The following is a 16,088-nucleotide window of genomic DNA, read 5'->3' on the forward strand; positions in this document are numbered from 1 at the left end:
ATTGAGATGGTATACATCCCATAAACAGAGTTTCAATTCTCACCATAATGTATGTACCTGCCTTTCTAAACCCTGCTGTAGATATGTACAAATTGTCTGTATTAAATAAGTATTAACATCTGAAAGTCTAGATTACTGAGGAGCTGTATTACCAGGTATCCTACAGTGAAAACCTAATATACACACATATATGTGTGTGTACTGCACTTATAAATATATATATATACATATATATTCACAAATATATATATATATATGTATATGTATTTCAAGATGTCTTATGCTTGTAATTTCATCACAAGAGAAATGTATGAAGAGTATTCCTGAGCATATCAGTAGAGTCATCCATTTGTTATAGTGTATGAAACACAAGATATATTATTCATGTGTTTAAGCCAAAGGATGTAGATGCAATATTAAATGACAAAAACCAAATGATTCTTACTTTGTGTCTAGGCAAAACTATGGATGCTAACTGTATACAGTTCTGGTTCAAAAGTCAGATAGTTTTACTCTCAACTCATTATGTGAGTATCTTATCTTTTCTGGTGACTATAAAAACAATGTATACAATGTATTAAATTCACACTCATATTACGTATTCTAGTTGTAGCTTTACCAAAACATTTTGAGACAGTAAACTAATTCAGAAGTGATTTATTTTTGTATCATTGTTTCAGAGGATCCCACATCATCATGGAGCAAAGGTCAGGGTGGAGATACTTATATTAAAGGATTGTGGATTTTTTGCAATAAATTTTCTACTCTCCCAGAAAGCTGGGTTCATACACAGAAAGATTTCTATATCATTTTGGTTCCTCATCTAAAACTTCCATGAACCCCACAATCATGAAACAAGTGGGAATGTTTACATATTCTTTCCATCTAAGTGGATAAGTGGCTTCTAGAACACGTTTTTACAACTGTTAGAAAATGAAACAATGAAAAATGTTATGAAGCTTAGAGAAATTACAGTTAGTAAATCTTAAAAATATTTTTGTAATATAGGTTAATATCTCTTTTCTGTTGATAAAGCAGAAAAAATGTTTTGCCTGATGACATGATAAGAAAGTGAGGGTTGCCGGGCGGTGGTGGCGCATGCCTTTAATCCTAGCACTCGGGAGGCAAAGCCAGGCAGATCTCTGTGAGTTCGAGGCCAGCCTGGTCTCCAAAGCGAGTTCCAGGAAAGGTGCAAAGCTACACAGAGAAACCCTGTCTCGAAAAACAAAACAAAACAAAACAAAACAAAAAAAAAAAAAAAAAAAAGAAAGTGAGGGTTTGAAGTTCATGTCAGTCTGAAGATTTAGCATGTGGTTAAAGAAAACTACGAAGAAAATTATCAATTAATATTTAGTTGGACTTTTTAAAAATATCAGCATTATATCTCATTAAATATTGGTTTTAAAAAGTCATACGTACAAAGTTTAAATAACTCCTGTTGGGAATCACTCTTTCAGAGGAAATGTAAAACAATACGTGAACTTTTATTTTAGGATTACACATTCAATCAAATCATTTACTGTTCCTTTTGTTAATGGCTTAAAATGCACATTTAAAGCAGAATGTGAGGCACACGTACACACACACACACAAATATACATACATACACATATATATATGATTTCAATCATCATAGTAACAATTGTTCTTTATTAGCAAATTTCCAATGAACTAAAATGTTAAATTCAATGTCTTTAACTTACTTCTTGTAAGTGTATTCTTATTTCCAGGATAGTAATGACTGCCATTTACAATTAATTCTGAAAATATGGTAAAAACTATTTATTTATTTTTTTATTTGGGCAATCTCTACTTTACACATACATAAACACTATAACTAAATTAAAGTAAATGACAAAATACATTCACACTATCTAATGCAGTTCAATTATTTCTTCTCAGTCTCAGGTATCCTTCCATTTGTGTTATATTTTCTATAAGTAGTACCAACTTCATACATTTGAGATTTTTTGAAAAAAATGAAAAATTAGAAAACTGAGTGTAACATTCTGTAAGTATATCTAATTTTAGGTGGCTACAAACATGCTTATTCAGCTTTTTTATATAAGAAAATATTTAACATTTGTTTTGAATCATCAGCATTACTTGACAATAAGTCTCTTTTCAGGTATGTACAAACCATACTTTGGGGTACATATAATTTTTAAATAAATTTTCATATTATTTTAAATCAGAAAGGTTCATGAGACCATTGGCAAGCATCACATCTGTGTCATTGGATTTAACCACCAAAGTGCTGTGTGTCACTGTCACTGAGGAGGAATGAAGAAATACCTATTCATTCCAAATCCTAACCCAAGGGCTTTATTATGCCATCATGTTTATTGGAAAAGCAACTATACTTAGATATCTCATAAGGAATATGAACTGTCTATCAGATATAATTCTATCAATTGTGAAGTACCTTGGTGTACCCAGAATGACCTAGACCCATATATAATTATGTGAAGTAAAATACCATCATTATTCTTACAATCTGAAAAAAGGTATAACATTGTACATATTAAATATCAAACTAAAGCTAGACTATTGTGTTTTGCAATCACAGTCTAGAAGGGAATGATTAATGATGCACCTAGCATGTTGACCATCCTGAAGTCAAAGGCCACACATCCATCAATATATGGGCAAAACAAATTGGACATTATAGGTTAAACAAAAAGGAAAGTGTGTGTGTGTGTGTGTGTGTGTGTGTGTGTGTGTGTGTGTGTGTGTGTGTTGTCTTGTTTGAGTAGAGAAGGGATTTGTTTGTGTGTGGATGTTTTGCCTGCCTGCCTGTCTACAAACCATGTAATTGCCTGGTGCCTTTGGAAGCCAGAAGAAAGGGGTGGATCAGCTGAAACTAGAGTTATGGATGGCTGTCACCTGCTGATTGGCTGCCATGTGGGTAGTGGGGCATGACATGTGGTTAGTAGACAGAGACATGAAAGACAGGAGGGAATGGAAACAGGCTAGTCCATTTCAGTATTTCAGAGGTATGTCTGAGGAGCAGCCTAGTTACATGAAACAAAAATAAATCCTTTCAAATATCCATATGTCCTCTGATGAGTGGGAAAAAAAGGGGGAACAGTGTTTTAGGTGTTCCTAAATCCTCTAAGACACTCAGACAAAATTTACCCTTAGATAGGTGTGGAGAACAGCAGGAGTTCACTGGGTACCTATCTCCTCTGAATTGCTTCAAGTTTTCCTCAATTTAGGATGGTGTTGGCTATAAGATTCTCATTTTTAATGATGATTTAAGACTCTAGCTTTTGTTTGATAGACACATGTTCTCTCTAGTCCTATTGGCTGTATGATTTTGATCATGAAGGCAGTCATGATGAGGGATTTCATCAAAAAATTTCTCTGTATTTTATATTTCATCTTTGATTGTTATTACTTGCCTTCTAGTGGGTTCCTGTTAGATTTGTTTGCATTTTTCCTAATTCTTGAATGAATGGTGTAGATGTAACCAACCGTCTTATTAAATAAGAAACACAGAACCAATGCAAAGAAGAAACCAAGAGATCAGAGCTAAGAGCCTTACCCGCATGCTGCAGCTAGTCTCTTCAGCCAAGAGACCTCTCTGAAAGAGACCTACTTCCTGTCTGTTTGTCTTTATATAGACTTTCTGTTCTGCCTTCTCATTGGTTGTAAACCCAACCACATGACTGCCTCGTCACTGTCTGTTGACTGTATCCTTGAACACACGGAGATCTACCTAGCTCTGCCTACCAAGTGCTGGGATTAAAGGCTTGCACCACCAACACCCAGCTTTTGCTATGGCTCTAATAGCTCTGATCCCCAGACAATTTTATTTATTAACATACAATTAAAATCACATTTCAGTACAAATAAAATACCACCATATTTCCCCTTTTCTATTTTAATAAAAAGAAAAAAGGAAAAAGGTTATAACTAACATAAGAAAAACTATATATAAAAGTACAATAACTACATACAATATATACAAGTAATAAATACCTAAAAAATGTCTAGTCCATTTGTATTTCACAAATTCAGAGAAAATAATTCCATTATCTATCCTATTTTGGTAAGTCCAAAATGTATCTAATTCACTTTCTATCCTAACTAGTCTTCAATTATAACTAACTAATCTTCAACTATAACTAACTAATCTTCAACTCCCTCAGGAACCAAGAAGGAAATAATATTAGCTAACAAAAATAAAAACAGGAAGTGCATGCAAGCAACTTCCAAAAAATTTGTGAGTTGACAGAAACAGCCAGTTGCCTGGACAGTCACCTGAGGTTTCTCCACAGTGTTGGGGTATCATCTTCAGCCTATAGGCTTAGCATATCTGACAGACTCATTTGTGAAGTAGGATGTACACAAGGTCAACAGTTCAACCTCACATTGGGTGAGGGCAGTCCATATACCAGAAACACCTGAATTCCACTAGTGTCATGTCATGATTCAGGATTTTAAATTCTGGAAATTGTTGATGGTTTTTGAGTTCAGCTGTCCATTCTTTTTGGCTGTGTATATATGTGGCTTTATCTCAGCATCCCATTCTTCTCCACATCCCTCTACTAAATGCCAGTCTACTATTGAGAGGCGTGAGCTTAGTTACTCTTCAAGAATAACTGTTTTAGCTGCTGTTCCATTGCACATCAGAAGCCATTGGCCCACTGACTGTTCAGCTGCCTTAGAAGAAAAGGGCACTGTACCTTTTCTGGATTGTGAAGGCCACTTCAGGGATGGTGCCATATTATACTGGCCTCAGAAGATGCCTTTTGATAAAGCCATAACCACACTTGTTTCAGCAAGAATCGGTAGTCCTTTGTTTCATGTCCTGTCTGTCCATTTTGTCCTCTTGATTCGAGGATACTTTGTTGTCCAGTGGCTAACTTTTACCACAATGAAAGTTAACTCCATATGCAGTTTCTTCAATGACCATATTTTCTCTGAAGTAGATTGGTACTGCCAGGAGTCGACATGTCTCATAGTCATAAATAAAAAGAAAAATTTTCTAAGTTATTAAAACATTTTAAATGCCATATTCTGTAGATCTCTGAAAGCTTTGAAGATGACCTGTCTATTCAAAATATATCTGCTCAATTTTTAAAACATATCTAATATGACTACAAGTTCTATTGTAACGTCTAACTAATAACTTTCATTTCTTTGTATCCTAATAGTTGGTAATAATAACATTCAAGGATCAGAAAATTGCATTACATTGTTAAATGAATGGTATAAGTACAATTAGAAATATACATATAGCATTTTCTAACAATATTAATTTCAATATATATAATTTGTATACAATATAAAACAATCCAATCCAATGTAAAGTATTTAAAACTAGTAATTGTCTTTTTCTTTTCATTTTTTTTTAAAAAAACAAGAACTTTAAATCTAATCTCCTTTGCTTAGCCTTTTTCATAACCCTTGACAACAACTTGTAACCAAACTCCTAAACAATGAAAATTATCCCAGACCCAAAACCCATTAAAAAGACCAAAAAACCAACCGCCCCACACTACCTCTTTGGGAATGTGGGCGTCGTATTCTTCAAATTGCTTCCTGCTGGGTATGGGTGAAGGTATCTTTATCCTGAAAGAAAAATTTTAGGATAATTGTCAAATTCTAGGAAAGGTAACTAAATCCTTCATTATCCAGTCTGTGTATAATGCCAAAGTTCAGGGTTTATCTCAAGTCCTTATTCAAGTAGCCTTTGAGACTGGATCATCTCAGCTAGCCCTCTCAAAATTGCTCTGAGCACTTTGTAGTTCAAAGCTGATCTGTAGATGATGTTTGTCAGCTTAGTGATATTATTATTGTCCACGTGGAATTGTTATTGTTGTGGGGCCCCATCTTCTTCCTGGAGACTTCAGTTGATGTTAGGCCTAGCTGTGATTTCCTGCAGAAAACTGATAAGAGACTCGAACACAAAGACATATATATGCAGCTAATTGAAGCTTTTTTTCTAGAATTAGTTAGTACTCTATATGACGATTCATATCCTAACAAAGTTTAAAACATGTATATATATATATATATATATATATATATATATATCTTGTAAATTTTGATATAAAATTTATACTTTAAGAAAAGTTTAAAGAATCAGAATAGAATCAAAGAGTTGAGATTAGTAATAGAATAGTCCCTTAATTAAGTTGGCTTTTCTCCTGTCCCATAGCAGAAGATGGCTCTTTTATTCTGGCATGATACAGGGAGTTTGCATTTTCCTTTTAACAACATGCTTGAGTTTAAAGAAGGAGAGAGCCATTCTCCAACTCCAAAGTCAGCTTTAAATTTTAATTGAACTGGGACTATTAGAAGACCAATAGTGTTAAATCTTTAGAGAAAAGCAGAAACAAACATTTAGGAAGACATAAAATTTTTTAGAGGATATACCCATACGCCATTTCACTCTGATTCCTGGGATAGATGATTTGTCCCTTTTCTTCAGTTGTCTCATTTGTCCAGTGTTCTTCAGATTCCTTAACCTTCATTCTCCTAAAAGACAAAAACAAAACCCTTTCCAAAAAGACTAATTTGGGGGATGTTCCTTTTTGGCAAGTTATTATCTGATTAAATGAAAAGGCATGTGTTACTGGTATAAGTTAGTTTAAATTGGATGTTCATGCTGGTTGATGAACTATCACCTCCTCTAATTAAGAGGTCTCTATTGTTCAAATTGAACTTTTATCAATTTTGATGGTACCAACAGTTTATTTTCTCCTGTAGAAACAAAAGCAAAACCTCATCCCCAACATAACATATATCCTGGTTTCCATTCTGAGGTCAACACATCCTTAAAGTATATATACTGATTTAATTCTGTAGTTTTTTTCTATTATCCAATGTCTCTCTGCAGCTGTTGTTCCTTTCTCATTGGAACTGAGAAAATTCAAACTTAATAGAGCATTATGCAGTCTCTTTCTGGGGGGTTTTGTTACCCCTTTCTGTTTATTTAGCATATCCTTTAGAGTTCTGTTTGATCTTTCTATAACTGCTTGACCTATAGGATTATGTGGTATGCTTGTAATATGCTTTATATTGTAATAAGCAAAAAACTGTTTCATTTTAACAGAGACATATGATGGACCATTGTCAGTTTTAATTTGTGCAGGTATACCCATGATGGCCATAACTTCTAGCAAATGAGTGGTTACTGTGGTGGTATTTTACTTGCACTGAAATGTGATTTTAATTGTATGTTAATAAATAAAGCTGTCTGGGGGTCAGAGCTATTAGAGAAATAGCAAGTGCATGGCGGCGGTGGCGCATGCCTTTAAGGACCTGGAGGGCAGTACATTCAGGCAGTGATGAGACAGTCACGTGTTTGGGTTTACAACCAATGAGAAGGCAGAACAGCTAGACTATATAAAGACATACACACAGGAAGTAGGCCCCCTTTTCAGAGAGCTCTCTTGACTGAAGAGGATTGCTGAAGCAGGAAGGGTGAGGCTCTTAGCTCTGACCTCTTGGCTTTCTTCTCTGAATCGACTCTGTGTTTCTTATTTGATAAGACGGTTGGTTACATCTACATTTGGCGCCCAACTTGACAAGAATCCATTAAAAACCGCTTAACTTGGCTTGGCGGAAGGTCCGGTTTCCCACCAGGGCGGCCGGCTCCCTAGCCCAGGCCCAGGTCGGCTTGGCCTCAGGCCGGACTAACTTTGAGCTACTTGCTCAAAGCCGGTGCTACAGATAATTCAGTCCTGCCCTGCTGAACAGAGCCCCTGCCTGTAAAGCCAACACACGTGGTTGGAGCTTAAGGTAGACAGAGCCAAGGCTTGACTAGGCTCAAGCGGGAACACATGGCTGGATTCAAGCTCTTAGGCAGAACTTGCGGCTACGGTTCTTGCGTGTTTTCTCTCTCTCTCTCTCTCTCTCTCTCTCTCTCTCTCTCTCTCTCTCTCTCTCTCTCTCTGGATTCACACCTCGGACACTAGGTGGCTGTTTTGAAATTCCCTCGGATTGGTACTGTTCTATGAGGACTTGGTAAGTCACTTAACATATCAGATATTTTAAGGAAACTATTTAAAAGAGAAACTTTTTTCCACATTTAAAAAAAAATGGGTTTTCTGTGTTCATTGGAAGAAAATTGGGCTTTGTTTGCAATTTTAGGCAGTCTGACAATGGAACAGCTATATGAGAAGATTAATGTTGATCGAATTATGCATTTTATTACTATGCTTATCCTCATTTTACTATTTAAAAAGATAGTCAATTTAAGTGCCAGGGTGACAGCTTTAGAAAAACTTGTTAAACCTGTAAAAACTCAGACAGAAGAAACTAACAGTGAAGTTGCTTCAAGATTGGATCATAGGGTTACAGAAAGAAAGCCTGTTTTCACACAGTCACCCTTAGTTTGTCCAGTAACTGTACAGCAGTTGCCTGATCAAATGACTACACAAAACATTTGGGCTCCAATTGAAATGTTAGATTTACGAAGGTTTAAGGAGGCAATAGTATCTTATGGCATGCATTCCCCATATGTAAAGCAAATGTTAAACTCTTGGTCAACATATAATAGGATTGTACCACAGGATTGGCGGGAGCTGGCACAAACTGTTCTTGAACCCAGTCAAAGGCTTCAGTGGCTAACTTGGTTCAAGGATGAAGCTAAAAACATAGAAAAACAGTGGAGGGATAAAGGAATACAAGTCTGCCAGGATCAGCTTATTGGAGAAGGTCAATATGCTTCAGCACCAGCACAATGTTTATATGATGTCCAAACCTTAATTTTATGTTGAACAGCAGCCTTGAATGCATGGGACAGAGTTGAGGAAGCAGGAAAAAAAAACTGAGTCATTTACAAAGGTTGTACAAGGCCCAAAAGAATCTTTCACAGATTCTTTACAAAGACTGGCATCAGCAGTAAAGAGAATGGTCCTGGATTCAGAACCTAGTAAGATAATAATTGAATCTTTGGCCTTTGAGAATGCGAATGCAGCATGCAAAACAATAATCAGGCCGTTAAAGGCAAGATCTGCACCTTTGGAAGATTGGATTAGAGACACGGTTAATGTTGAAGCTCATGAGCATGATGATACATGGGTAGGAGAAGCAATTTCAAAAAGTTTGAGGAATATTAGATGTTTTGGATGTGGAAAGCAAGGATATTTGAAAAGGGACTGTAAACAGGTCATTCCTAGAAACAATGTTTCTTCAAGGAACAATGGCAACAGAAGGCCCCTTCCTTCTGGAGTATGCAGAAGGTGTGGTAAGGGAAAACACTGGACCAATGAATGTAGATCAACAAGGGACAGACAGGGTAATCCTTTGCCTCAGTCTTCGGGAAACTCCCAGAGGGGCCTCATGCAGGCCCCAATAGCAAATCCAGTTCAAACCTTTCCTGCAGTCATAAAGGAAACCCCTACTCAGAGCAATTAAATAACCAAATGCCTATTGGAATAAGGCATGCTGGTCAGGATGATGAAGCAGAGAGAATAGAAAATTCAGGAGAAAGCATAAAGAAAATTTTTTGGCAAACTTCTATTAATCAACAAAGACCAAAATTATTGATAAAAATAAATGGTGTTTTGTTGTCTGGTCTGGTAGACACAGGTGCAGACGTTACCATAATTGCACCAGAATTTTGGCATCCAACTTGGCCTCTTCAGGAGGTAAACATTCAACTGTTAGGAATTGGGACATTATCTCAGGTGAAACAGAGTGCAAGATGGTTTGAATGTATAGGTCCAGAAGGACAGAGAGGAAAATTGAAACCATATGTAGCTAACATAACTATGAACCTGTGGGGTCGAGACTTGTTGCAACAATGGAATACTCAGATTAACATCCCTCCAATCTCAGAAACAAATCATAAACTAGCACATGTTTCTGAGAGAAATATTAGAAGGCATTATTCTGAATGTTCACCAGCCATCCGTATTATACAAGAACAGGGCACAACAACTGATGATCTTCCAAAGACATCAACAGCTCTACCTTTAAAATGGTTAACAGACAAGCCTGTATGGGTCCAGCAATGGCCTTTAACAACAGATAAACTCCAGGCTTTAGAAGAGCTGGTAGAAGAACAGTTAAATGCTCAGCATATTGAAGAATCAACCAGCCCATGGAATTCTCCTGCATTTGTTATTAAAAAGAAATCTGGTAAATGGAGAATGGTAACAGACCTTAGAGCAATTAACAAAGTAATTCAGCCAATGGGCTCTCTACAATCTGGAATTCCTTTGCCTACTCTGTTACCAAAAGGATGGCCTCTCATAGTTATTGATTTAAAAGACTGTTTCTTTTCAATACCCTTACAAGAAAAAGACAGAAAGATTTGCTTTCACAGTACCTACTTATAATAATTCTCAACTGGTTAAAAGATTTCAGTGGAGGGTCCTCCCACAAGGAATGTTGAATAGCCCAACTCTGTGCCAATATTTTGTACAACAGCCATTGGAAGTGATACGTAAAAAATTTCCTAAATCTATAATTTATCATTATATGGATGATATTTTACTAGCTGACTCAAATGCAGATACTTTAGAAAGAATGTTTGATGAAGTAAAGAAAATTTTGCCTTGCTGGGGATTACAAATTGCTCCTGAAAAGATACAAAGAGGAGATTTTATTAATTATTTAGGATATAAAATAGAGCTACAAAAAATTAGACCCCAAAAGGTGAAAATTAGGAGAGATAGACTACAGACTCTTAATGACTTTCAAAGATTATTTGGAGATGTTTCTCATCTATGAACTATTGTTGGGGTAAAAAATGATGAACTGCATAATTTGTTCAAAACCTTAGAAGGTGACAAGGACTTAAATAGTCCAAGAGAATTATCACCTGAAGGTGAGAAAGAATTGGCCTTGGTAGAAAAGAAAGTACATGAAGGGCACGTGGATCGTATTGATCCAAAGCTGGATTGCATTTTGGTTATTTTACCTTATAGGCATTCTCCTACAGGAATATTAATGCAGAGGGAAGATATTATATTAGAATGGATATTTTTACCAAATAAACCAAATAAAAAATTAAAAACTTATGTGGAAAAAATCTCTGACTTGATTTGGAAAGGAAAATTGAGACTTCGTCAATTAGCAGGAATAGATCCAGCAGAAATTGTCATACCTTTAACTAAGGAGGACATTGAAAAATTATGGACAGAAAGTGAACCTTGGCAAGGAGCTTGCAGTAATTTTTTTGGGAGAAATTAACAGCAAATATCCCAAAAGCGATAGAATTGATCTTATAAAGAGAGCTGATTGGATCTTGCCTCGAATTGTACGGGAAAAAACCCATATCTGGAGTTCGTACATTTTATACAGATGCCAATAAACAAGGAAAGGCAGGTTACAAATCAGAAAATTTAAGTAAAGTGGTTCAAAGTCCTTATAATTCAGTTCAAAAATCAGAATTGTATGCTATTCTGTTGGTATTAATGGATTTTTCAGAACCTCTCAACATAGTAACTGACTCTCAGTATGCTGAAAGAGTAGTATTACATAGTGAGACTGCAGAATTTATCCCTGATGCTTCAGAATTAACTTCACTATTTATTCAATTACAAGATACAATCAGGAAAAGGAGTCATCCTTTATATATAACTCACATTCAATCCCATACTGGTCTGCCAGGCCCTTTAGCACAAGGCAATGATGAGATTGATAAATTATTAATAGGAAATGTGCTGGAGGCCTCAGAATTTCATAAAAAACATCATGTCAATAGTAAAGGTTTAAAAAAGGTTTCCATAACCTGGCAACAAGCAATAAAATAGTAAAAAAATGTCCTACTTGTTCCTTCTACAATCAAACACCATTACCACCAGGATGTAACCCAAAGGGTGCTCAAAGGAATGAAATCTGGCAGATGGACATGTTTCAGTTTGCAGAATTTGGAAAACTGAAATATGTACACCACACTATCGATACTTATTCAGGATTTCAGTGGGCAACTGCTTTGAGTTCTGAAAAAGCTGATTCTGTAATCACTCATTTGCTAGAAGTTATGGCCATCATGGGTATACCTGCACAAATCAAAACTGATAATGCTCCATCATATGTCTCTGTTAAAATGAAACAGTTTTTTGCTTATTACAATATAAAGCATATTACAGGCATACCACATAATCCTACAGGTCAAGCAATTGTAGAAAGATCAAACAGAACTCTAAAGGATATGCTAAATAAACAGAAAAGGGTAACAAAAACCCCCAGAAACAGACTGCATAATGCTCTATTAACTTTGAATTTTCTTAATGCCAATGAGAAAGGAACAACAGCTGCAGAGAGACGTTGGATAATAGAAAAAACTACAGAATTAAATAAGCCTATATACTTTAAGGATGTGCTGACCTCAGAATGGAAACCAGGGTATGTGTTACGTTGTGGATGAGGTTTTGCTTTTGTTTCTACAGGAGAAGATAAGTTGTGGGTACCATCAAAATTGATAAAGGTTCGATTTGAACAAGAGAAACCTCTTAATTAGAGGAGGTGATAGTTCATCAACCAGCATGAACATCCAATTTAAACTAACTTATACCAGTAACACATGTCTTTTCATTTAATCAGATAATAACTTGCCAAAAAGGAACATCCCCCAAATTAGTCTTTTTGGAAAGGGTTTTGTTTTTGTCTTTTAGGAGAATGAAGGTTAAGGAATCTGAAGAACACTGGACAAATGAGACAACTGAAGAAAAGGGACAAATCATCTATCCCAGGAAACAGAGTAAAACAGTGTATGGGTATTTATTATCTAAAAAACTCTCCACCATTTTCAGCCACTGTCTTTCCTGCCATTTGTTCAGATAAGGAGTAAATGTTTCTTCAGTAGAGAAATTTTCATCCTGAAGACTCAGTCTTTTCCCACAATGTGATTCCCAGGAAAATTAGAATATCATGTGTTCCACTGCTTTGCTAGTTGTTAGCCAAAGCAAGTGGTATAAATGTCTCTTTATAATATGCTTATTTCTGCCATGCAGGAAGGTTACAGGAATGTCAGTTTGGGAACTGAAGAGCTTTAACATCCAAGTGGAGGCTGAAAAGTGGGGGCTTCAAGGTATTGTCACTGACAGGTACATGTAGTTGCCAAAAACAGGAAAGAGTGGAAGACCTGGATATGGCTAACCCATACCTGGCATCAGGTTTGATTTTTATTAATAAGACCCTATAGTATTCATGCTACACCCGACCCTGACCCTGACTCTGACCCTGACCCTATACCCGACCCTAACCCTAACTTTTCCAACCCTGAACATGACCCTAATGCTTCTAACCCTGACCCTGACCCTAAGTCTTCTGACCCCAACTTTAACCCTGACCCTAATCCCTGACCTTGACACAAACAGTGGAATAGAACAGAACAGAATGAAATGGAACGGAAATGGAAAGGAACGGAATGGAGGCCTAAACCTAACCCTAACCCCTAACCCTAAACCCTAAACCCTAACCCCTAACTCCTAAACCCAACCCTAACCCTGACCACCCTGACCCTGACCCTGATCATCACCCTGACCCTTATCCTCTAACTCTGATCCTAACCCGGACCCTGACCCCACACCCTGACCCTAACCCTAACCCCCTAAGGCTGCTTGGGTAGGTCATGTGTGTACAGGTCATGGGAGTGGGATTGTGTAGATGCATACCCAGGGGTGGGATTTTGTAGAGAGGATAATAGTGGAATATTTATTTTTGTTTTTGTTTTGTTTTTTTTTGAAGGGCATAATTTTATTTTAATTTTTCTTTATTAAGAAATTTTCTACTCACTCTACATAAATATCCCATCTCCTCCCTCCTCCCACCCACAGCCCTCCCTCCCAACCGCTAACCCTAACCCCTCTAACTCTAACCCTAACCCTAACCCTAACCCTAACCCTAAACCCTAACCCTGATAGTTGTCAAGCTTCTTTCTTGTGCAAACTAAGTATTAATTCCTTCCCAGCCGGGTGGCTATTCCTAGATTTTCTCCTCAAAAAGTACTCTGATTGCTTTTACTAACCAAATGTTACATGCTCTGACATAGGTTGCTTAGCCACCTAGCATATCAGAAAGCAGCTGCATCCTGGACAAGTAGGAAGGGTGGCGCCAAAGACAGTTTACTTTCTTGTCATTTACTGACCCCTAACCTAACTAATTCTAGATTATAGTTTGAGCACATAAATTCTGTAACTGATCTTAGCCTTTAGTTGACCCTAACAGAGGACTCACCTTTAACCACTCCCCCTTTTGTTTTGTAATTAGAAGCTGACAATTATTGCTTTAAGTGTGCATCTTTATCACCTCTCTCAATGACCCTGAAAATTTCAAGCCTCGTATTGTTTTGCCAAAGAATTACTGCATATGTATATATACTGGCATTCTGAGAGCACAGGAGAGAACTGAATGAGAACAGAGATGAGGACAGAGGTAGAAAGAAGTAGGTAGAATGATGAGAGAACAGCAGAAGGGACTGAGAGCATGAGGCACTAAGAGGAGTTAAGTAAGGGAACAGGAAAGAAACTGTGTAGATAGAATTGGCTTAGAAGAATAAAGTGAATAGACTAACAAACTCAGTGTGCTAAGATTCATTGAATATCCCTCAGATTAGTAACCTTAGCCCCTTGCAGCATCTGTTCTTGACCCTGATAAAAATCTCTTCAAGGCAGGCACTTGGGGGAATTTGTTACCTAACCTTCTAACCCTAACCCTAACCCTAGACTCTAACCTCTTACCTGACTCTAAACTTAACCCTAATCCTCTAACCCTAACCCTCACCCTACCCTGTCTATTCTGAACCCTATCCCTAACCTTAACCTCAACCTTGAGTTATTCTGACCCTGATAGTAGCCTTCTATCCTTGACCCTCTCACCCCTTGACCCTCTGACCTTGTCCATGACCCTAACCCTCTAACCCTTTACCATTAATCATAACCTACCCCTAATCCCTAACACATAAACCCTAACCTAAGTCTAACCCTAACCCTAAACCCGGAGTTACAGGACCCGACCCGGACCCCGACCATGTTGATCAGTACCCTGACCAGGATACTGACCTCAACCCCGACAGGAACACCTATCCCAACCCCAATCCTCTAACTCTCCCACCCTCTAACCCCCTAACCCTTGACTCTAATGCTGACCTAAGCCTACACCCAGACCTTAACCCTGACCCTCTAACCATGACCCTGACCTTGAGTTACCCTGTCCCTGAACTATCTACAGCTCTGTAGATAGCTATAGCTCAGGAGAGAAAGGTACCCTGACTGTCAGAATTCAGGCTATAGCTACAGTTGTGAAGGGAAGGTATCCTGAATACTTACAGCAGTGAGGAGAAAGGAATCACAACTGTCAGGAAGTCAGACTATACCCAAAGCTGTGTTCCACCTGAGGATGATCTCACAGCAGGATGAAGGAATCTTGCTCCTCTTTGAGAGAAAGCCATTACAGCCGGGCTCTGCTCCACTCCCCTATGGGAGTTTCCCAGCAGAGGTGTTCATTGTTTTTCTGCTCTGCTCTGCTGTACTATGGAGTTTCCCAGCACAGATGTCCATTTCTCCTCAGATCCATCCCAAATTGTTACTTCTCTGCCTCACTCAACTGAGAGGGAAAGCACTGTAGAAATGTAGCAGTCTGTTCCAGTTCCATGCAAAAAGTTGTTACTTCTGCACTGCTTCAAAAAGGCAGTTTCTCATCAGAGGTGCCCATTGTTTCTCTGCTCCACTCCATGAGGAAGTTTTGATCTGCTAAAGCAAAAGAAGTTCTTCACCCAAAACTGATTCAAAATACATACATTTAGGCTGGGCGGTGGTGGCACATGCCTTTAATCCCAGCACATGGGAGGCAGAGGCAGGCGGATCTCTGAGTTCGAGGCCAACCTGGGCTACAGAGTGAGTTCAAGGAAAGGTGCCAAAGCTACACAGAGAAACCCTGTCTTGAAAAACAAAAAACAAAAAACAAAAAAAAAAACAAAAAAGATACATGCATTCATTTGGGAGGGAGGAATCCAGGTGAGTGGCTCTGCCAGGGTGGAAAAGGGCAGCTGCCAACTGATCAAGCACAGGATTTATATTGATCTTCTTAGGGGTGTTTTTCCAGCGAGAATATTTTCAAGTTGGGAATTAAACTTGAGCTTAAACAAGCTAAGAGATTGGCTGGATTTCATGGTTATG

The 16,088-nt window shown here is 37.6% G+C and overlaps 1 long non-coding RNA gene across 2 annotated transcripts in view; it reads right to left on the reverse strand.

Moving 5' to 3' along the window:
• Positions 1-1,630: 1,630 nt before the first annotated feature.
• The window catches only part of LOC128118218 (uncharacterized), a 32,293-nt gene continuing 17,835 nt past the window's right edge, over positions 1,631-16,088 (reverse strand). Inside the window, exons 3-5 of one of the 2 annotated variants that reach the window (XR_008221049.1) lie at positions 15,240-15,659; positions 5,511-5,580; positions 1,631-4,963 (exon numbers count right to left, since the gene is read on the reverse strand). This is a non-coding gene — a long non-coding RNA (uncharacterized LOC128118218). Of the gene's footprint in view, positions 4,964-5,510; positions 5,581-15,239; positions 15,663-16,088 lie in introns of both variants that reach the window. The other variant, XR_008221050.1, reaches the window with a different exon arrangement.

The sequence above is a fragment of the Peromyscus californicus genome, unplaced genomic scaffold (genome assembly GCF_007827085.1).
Source record: "Peromyscus californicus insignis strain IS unplaced genomic scaffold, ASM782708v3 Scaffold_22__1_contigs__length_63687245, whole genome shotgun sequence".
Classification (NCBI taxonomy): domain Eukaryota; kingdom Metazoa; phylum Chordata; class Mammalia; order Rodentia; family Cricetidae; genus Peromyscus; species Peromyscus californicus.